This window comes from Haliaeetus leucocephalus, unplaced genomic scaffold (genome assembly GCF_000737465.1).
Source record: "Haliaeetus leucocephalus isolate CR32 unplaced genomic scaffold, Haliaeetus_leucocephalus-4.0 Scaffold517, whole genome shotgun sequence".
In the NCBI taxonomy this organism is placed as follows: domain Eukaryota; kingdom Metazoa; phylum Chordata; class Aves; order Accipitriformes; family Accipitridae; genus Haliaeetus; species Haliaeetus leucocephalus.
In genome coordinates this window covers 1,504,790-1,512,528 of record NW_010972953.1, presented here as the reverse complement: position 1 = coordinate 1,512,528, position 7,739 = coordinate 1,504,790, and positions in this window count along the sequence as shown.

The window sequence follows — 7,739 nt, the reverse complement described above, 5'->3', positions numbered from 1 at the left end:
GGATGGGGCGTCTGCGGCGAGGGCTTTGCCGGTGCCTCGGGGTGATAGCGGCGCTGCCACCTTGGGGCGATGCAGATAATGCTGCCGGTGCGCCTGCACCCTCCTACCACCGGCCTTAACTAATTCTGTTAAGGTGCTTGGTGCTTTAAAACGATCTCTTGGATGAGATTGGGCCGCACTCAGGGGGTATGGGTTTGGTCCCGCTGGCAGCGTGGGGGTCCCTGGGGCGGTGGGGGCTGCGCTGAGAGCAGGGCTCTGATGCTGCGCTTTTGGAAATTTCCCCTTTCCTCCCCAAATCTGGCTGGGGGGCGTCTGCTCCCACCCGGGTCACCCTGCGTGCGGCGAAGACGTTTACGCCGTGTCGCAGGAGCCGCCGCGGATCCCACCCTGCCTTAGCATCCCCTTACCTGTGACAGAGCCCAGGTATGGGGCTCATGTTCAAGCTCTGACAATGCCAGGCCGTGACCTGTCAGGGTAATAAAGCACAAACCCAGCGTGTGCCTGGATGTGCCCAACATAAAGACGTTTGGAAAGGTGGCGAGGGAACCTGGAACATCTTCTGACCCGCAGGCACTGCTCAGGGAGGCATGCATGCGCCAGTTTTAAAAAACTGAAGTCAGTTTCCCCCCAACTTTTAGTTTTCTTTATCCCTTGCAAACTTCCTAAATGCTGTTAATCTTAACCGTTGTCTTCCTGTGCTAAACCCTGCAAAAACCCCAAAGCTGTTCTGTCTGTTGGATCTCTTTATCTTCAGGAAACATGAGATCGCACGTGCCTGTTTCTGGGATGGGATTATACCAAGAAACAAAGCTGGGAGAAGCACCTTGCCTGGAGACACGGCGTGTATGATTTATCTCTAAACACTTTTTGCAGCCTCTCTCTAAACCCAGGGAAGAACAGAACAGGGACAAGTTATTAAGATGGCAGACGTTAAAAGGAAGCCAAATCAGGCAGAAAAGCGCTGCTCTTTCAGCAGGGTGAGCTGTGGCAAAGCTGCCTGTGGGTTTTAAACCCCTCACCAGGAGCCCCTGGCCGGTGGCTCTGCGGGGCTGCCCGTGGCATGGTGCACCCAGTGTGGGGACGTGAAGGGACACGGAAAGGAGCCGGTGTTGCCTTTGTCCTGTCCCCTCCGGCGCTGGGGGCTGCCTTTGTCTGCTGCTCCCAGCTCTGCACGTCCCTGGCTGCTGCCTGGAAAGTCTGCGGGAGCGGTGCAAGACCAGGAGGGGTGTCAGCCTTTGCCTGGTCCAGGTGCCATTAGCAGGGACCCCAGGCTCATGGTGCTGTGTCACACAGTCCGGACAAGCCGCCTGGTGTGTTCGGCAAAGTTGGTGGCACTCATGGTGATGGGTGCTTCTCGCACCCCATCGGAGGGAACTAAAAGGGGAACGAAAAGGGGGACGCAGAGCCACTGGGCAGCCAGGGCTGGCTCAGCAAGACCCTCGTGGGTTGGCTCATGCCGCCACAGGTTGAGCCGTGTCTGTGCCGCTGGCATCACCGCACTGTGCCGCTTTCCCTGGAGCCAAAGCAGCTGGTTTGCAGTCCCTGCGAACGGGTGCGATGGAGGTGGCAATGCTCTTGCTGCTGCTTGTTATGCTCCGTTGCAGCATCCGCAGGTTCGCTCTCTGGCCCAGCCCAGGCCGCAGGACTGTGCACACCAGGTGTGGCAGCACTGGCCTCAGCTGCGGTGGGGCAGAACTTTAACTTGACGCTTTCAAGTTTGTCGCCTGCTATTTCCAAGCAGGTAGCTGAGGTTTGACAGGGCGCGACGATGCCCTTTGCAGCGCTTGGCACTTGGTGTTGAGGATACAAAGAACTAAACTGCTTTCAGAACTAAATACCGTAGTAAGACAGATTAGAGCCTGTTTTGGCACATTTCTTGGATGCAGCCACCACAATGTGGGGCAGGAGCAGCGCTTGGGGAGCTCAGACTTCCCCTTGGAAGATGGGCTGTGGTGCACGGGACGGGTTTAATGCTGCACGTCAACGGCTGCAGCCGGAGCCCTCTGCCCCGCATGGGTGTGATCTACTTAAACTCGGTTTAGCGTCGAACCAAAAAGCGCCTGCAGCCGCGTGAACCTGGTTATGTTCACGGCGACTTGGGAAGGAGCAGGCAGTGGGTGTGATGTGTGGGCTGGCAGAGATGAGATGGTGCTTTTTGAAGTCTGGGCTTTGTGGGACAGCGTCGGTCACTGCTTAGAGCCGGCGGTTTTGAAGATATTGAGCCTGGAGACTGGGAAAGCTGATTGCTCACCCTGCCAGCAGTTGCCTTTCCTGCTGGTGCTGCCACTTGCTTTGCCTCCCGACTGGGGGGTTTCTCTTCCCTGGGTGGTTTCTGGGGCTGGTTTAGGGTAGGAAATGGCTCAGGGTGAGGATGGACCACGCTGAGTGTCCGGTGGCATTTGGTGTGCCGCGGCCCCGCTTCCTCCTCTCCGGTTCCCGGCTGTATTTTGGCAGTGCCGGGTGCATAGGGAGGGGGTTGACGGGGACCCCCCGCCGCAATAAAACTCCCTTTTGTCTCGGCCCCGTTCCCGTGGCCCCTCGGCTGAATGCGGCGCTGGAGAGGATTTAAATGACATGGTAATTTCATGCTGTCCCACCGGCGGCTTTGCCTGGGTGCAGGCAGCTGTTGGGCAGCAGGTCATGTTCCCCAGCTGTTACAATAAATAATAGAAACAAAGCGTATTCCAGCAATAATTACTCCAAATGGACTTTCACCTTGGCGGCGCTGCCCTCACCGCCGTCTCTGCCCACCGGTGCTTCGCGCGTGCACCCGGCGAAGGGGTGGTGGTGGCAGTGGTGGTGATGCTCCCGCCGCTGGCGCATCCCCAGGGCACGGCTTTTGTGTGCGAAAGTCTGTGATTTCTCCCGGGCCGCTGAATTTATAATGGCAGGCGGATTTCATCCCGCTCACTGGCCGCATTGTGCTGCAGGAACAACACTCGCCCTCCAGCCCCCGGCCCCGGGCGCCCACATTTACATGACAAAGTGGGAGCCTGTGCAGCTTCGCCATGGAGAGTTGAGGTATGCAGAAGCCCCCTGTCTCCGGGTGGTTTGGGGCGCTTTTTAATGAGGCTTCTTCTACCAAAGGGGAACTGGCCCATTTTGCCACTGGCCCCCTTTTCTGCTGCTCTGAGCTGCAGCCAGGGGCTGCGGGCATGAGGTGCCCAGGGATGCTGTGTTGTGCTGCCCGAGGTTCCCCGGCACAGCGTCCTCCGAGCCAGGCGGAGGGCGGCTTTCAGGAGGATTTGCACTGAGGCAAATTGTGGGGGTACCCTGTGGTGGGTTGACCCTGGCTGGAAGCCAGGTGCCCGCCAAAGCCGCTCCATCACTCCCCCTCCTCAGCCGGACAGGGGAGAGAAAGCACAATGACAGGCTCGTGGGTCAAGATAAGGACAGGGAGAGATCACTCAACCAATTACCGTCACGGGCAAAACAGACTTGACTTTGAGAAAAATTAGTTTAATTTATTACCAATTAAATCAGAGTCAGATAATGAGAAATAAAACCAAACCTTAGAACACCTTCTCTCCACCCCCTCCCTCCTTCCCAGCTCAACTCCACTCCCCATTTTCTCTACCTCCTCCCCAGCAGCGGTGCAGGGGGATGGGGAATGAGGGTTGGGGTCAGTTCATCACATGTTGTCTCTGCCACTCCATCATCTTCAGGGGCAGGACTTCTCCCCGCTCCAGCATGGGCTTCCTACGGAGTCACAGCCTCCTTCGGGCATCCCCCTGCTCTGGTGTGGGGTCCTCCCCGGGCTGCAGGTGGAGATCTGCTCCACTGTGGACCTCCATGGACTCCAGGGGAGCACCCTGCCTCACCTTGGTCTTTCCCAAGGGCTGTATGGGAATCTCCGCTCCGGCGCCTGGAGCACCTCCTCCCCTCCTTCTGCACCGACCTTGGTGTCTGCAGAGTTGTTTCTCTTACATATTCTCACTCCTCTCTCCAGCTGTAGTTGCTGCAGCAGTTTTTTCCCCTTCTTAAACCTGTTATCCCAGAGGTGCTGCCACCGTCACTGATGGGCTCAGCCTTGGCCAGTGGCGGGTCCGTCTTGGAGCTGGCTGGCATTGGCTCCATCAGATGTGGGGGAAGCTTTCAGCAGCTTCTCACAGAAGCCACCCCTGTAACCAAAACCTTGCCACACAAAGCAAATACCACCCTGGGCACTCTGGGGCAGGGACGTGGCACAGAAGGGGTGAGCCCAGCCTGCGTGTTCACCAAAGGGCTGTGGGGTCTCTCCCAGCTGTGCCGAAGCAGCCAAGGCCAGGTGAGAGCCCATCTCGCACACTGGAGGTGCTAGATGCCACAGCGCCCATCGGGCACCGAGCATCACCCCTGGTCCCCCTCCCTGTGCTGGCTGCCCCACATCACTGCTCTTATAAATAGCCGCGTCCTGGGTAGGCACCACTGCACCAGGCTGTGCACAGATAATGGCTTTTTAAAAAAAATCTTTGGATCTCAAATTTAGAAAGGAAAAGTCATTATCCCTCCCCGCTTTGCTGGGCAAGTTCCGGGCAGGCAGCACAACCCCTACGGCAAGCCTGGGGCTGGGCTGCTGGGGCGGCTGCTCCGGCTTGTTGCATTCGAGGACCGTGTGTCTGCGGTCGCCAAAACAAAACCCTCTGAGTCAGCCCATCCTCGACGCTGGTCTTGTGTCCTGCCCTGGTCTTTGCAGAGCATCTCCCTGCCATTGTGGTGCTGCTCCCTCCAGCCAGGCTGCCCATTTATATGATCTTGTGTTTGCAATATCTCGTGGCTCACATCAAACTCCTGAGACAACTTTGGCATTGCTGGAGGCCAACTCCTTCATCTGTGATTCATGATCCTAATTGCGAGGCTTTACGTTCATAAAGCATCTGGTGATCCTCTGGTGAGAGGGTTTGCATGGCAAAGCGTTATTTTCGGGCTGGCCAGTCCAGAGCGCTGGGGTTGCAGGATGGGTGCGGGACCGTTCAGTAACCCCTCTGCAGCACGGCTCCTTGCTGGCCCCAAACCTGCTTCAGCTCTTCTCCGGCACCGAAGTGCCACCAGGCAGCTTCTGAGCTGTGGCTGCTGCCCTGCATCTGTGTGGATGCCATGGGCACGTGGAGAAGCTGTCCTGCTTGCGCATGGCTGCCGAGATCGTCTCGGGGGTGGGAAGGTCCAGGAGAGGAGAAGCTGCGAGTGCTGGCCTTGATGTGGTTGCAGGGAAGGCAGCGGAGAGCTGCTGTCCTCTGGCAGGTCTTGCAACTGGGCTGCACGGTTTCTCACTCAAAAGGCAGAGCAGGGACCGGAGGCTCCAGCAGCGCTGGCAAATACCTCTTCCATTGGGAACCATGATTTAAAAATGCATCAGCTTGCAGCCAGGGAGCTGGCGATTGCCAAGAAATGTTCGTCATGTGGAGACATGAATTATACCGCAAGTAGCTCATCTGAAAATGAGTTTCTTAAAATGAGCTGCCCCTGGAGCGCAGCACAGCCGTTTGTCTCGTGGGTGCTGGTGGCCGCTCTGTCCTGGAGCAGCTGTGAGTGCCTGCAGGGGTCCGAGCCCCACGTTGGTCTCAGAGATCCCCGTTTTGCTTGTCGGACTGCTCCAAGTCCCATGCTGCCTTGTCTGAGGAGGCGCTGGGGCCGGCTTAGCCCCAGGCTTGGGGCTCCTGGCAGATTTTGGAGCTCCCAGGCTCCTGCCGCAGGGCAGAAGCAAGAGCAGAGGTTGGTTTTGCAGAAGTTAATGCTGCAGTTCAGCCCTGGATGCTCAGAAGCGTCATCCCGTCCCCTTGGCGTCCTGCCATGTGGTGGCCTTCCATCGGCAGGAAAAGTCTTGCAGAGATGGGTTGCAAAAGTAAAAAGCAAATTTGAAGCTTAGTTTGCTGCTCTTCTATTTTTCTGCTTCTGATATTTTTAGGCTGGAATTGAAATTCGGTTTTAAAAAGAAAGTGGATGGGAGCAAGGGGTGCTAAGAGCACCATGTGTTCAGGAGCCGAAATTGGAGCCGGGACGCTGTTTGGGGGCTGACTTGGACAGTTGGCCGCCCAGATGGAGCACTCTGAATATCCTATATGCTGTGCTCCCCGCACATGGCCCAGCTGGCTGAGACGTCGCTGGGTTTGAGAAACAGATAGAAGATGCAGACTGGGATAAGTGGAGACGGGCGAGGTGGGAATGGGGCAGGAAGGGCAGATGTCTCCTCAAGAGAGCAGCAGTGTCGAATGCTTCTTTGGCAATATTTTAAGATACCTTTGAGTCCAAGGGTGTGGTCATTTTAGAAGCGCGGTTCAGTCCTGTGGCCGTGCACTGGTATCTGTCCCTGCATCTTCAGAACTTCAACAGTAAGTCTGTATAATGGGCTTTGTGGAAAAACTGGTACTTTCCTCTTTATGAGTTTGGGGCCCAAGCTGCTTGAAGGGATTGATTTTTTTTTCGCTACTTCCCATAATCCATGGGAGGTTTTCATCAAACTGTTCTTAAGTTTCTCTGTTTTTTATCAGCAACTTCCCTGGAGTTAGCCTTCCCCATCGATGTGACTTTTTTTTTTTTTTTTTTTTTTTTTGTCTGAACAGTGGTTGAGAATTACGTTGTGGAGGGGTTAAGGATAAAACAAAAGTTCAGGTACTGGGACTTGAGTTATCCTGTGACCTGGAGTTCGAAACACCATTGTTAATAACTGGTATAAAACCAAAGCAAGCTGTTATCCTGCAAAATCTAGCAGTTAAATAATCGTGTAGTGCACATGCAATAACGTGTTTCCTGTTTCTTGTGACATCCTCCCTCCAGCAGTGAGTCGGAATTTGCTGGAGGATGAAGGGAGAAAAAGCACATGTCTGCAGGTCCCTGCTGATGGAGTATCCAGGGAATTGCATCCCCTTGGAGAGGGGCAGACCTGCAGCTCTCTGCTGTTGGAGCCGGTCCTGCTCTCCACTCAGAGGCAGCTCTGGGGACGGAGGCGGTGGGGCCGCTGCCAACTTCTCGGCCCCTCACTTTGCCTCCGGCAGAAGTCCTGAGCGTCTCGGTGGGGCTGTATTTCTCTTCCCGGAGAAGACGTGGTCCCTTGCCTCCTCCCATCAGGCAGAGCCTCCCCATTGTGCCTGCGCTGGCTTGTAAATCAGCGGGACAGGGGCTGGCCTGGCCACGGCACAAAGCCTGCCTTTGCTGCCGGGGCATTCTGGCTGAGCTCCCCATGGCAGGACCACCGCAGCCGTGATGCGGGGGCAGAGGGTGCCTGCAAACCCCTTCCCTGCTAAAACCCACCCTGGGTGTTCCATGAGCGGAAAAGCGACATATTTGGAGGAAAACATGTGGAGGCAGGGGTAGAGTGTATCCAACAGCCACAACTGGCAGGTGGAACTGGGCGAGACCTCTCTGTTCGTGGCAAGGCCCCTTGGCAGCGTTAGATGGGTGCTTTCTTCTTTGGGGTTCGCAACAGCATCCCATTTCTCCTCACCCCGCGACCTAGCAAGTCCAGTGCCACCTCCCACTCGGCGCTGCGGAACTGTCAGACCCAGGCTATTTTTGGAGCTGCCCTTACAACAAAGCACTCTGCGCGCCGGAGCCCAGCATGGGTTGGCTTTGATGTTGCCGTCACTGCCGTGCAGCGGGACAGGCGAGATGCTTAGCCCTCTCTGTGCTTGTTGGTCGGCAAACGCCATCCTGCGGGATGGAATGCTGGCGATGCCTGGAGAGATGCTGCCAGAGGGTTTCCTCCTGCATGAGCCGGGGAAGGGACGGGCAATAAAAACGCACCGCAGCCCTGGGAGGTCTGG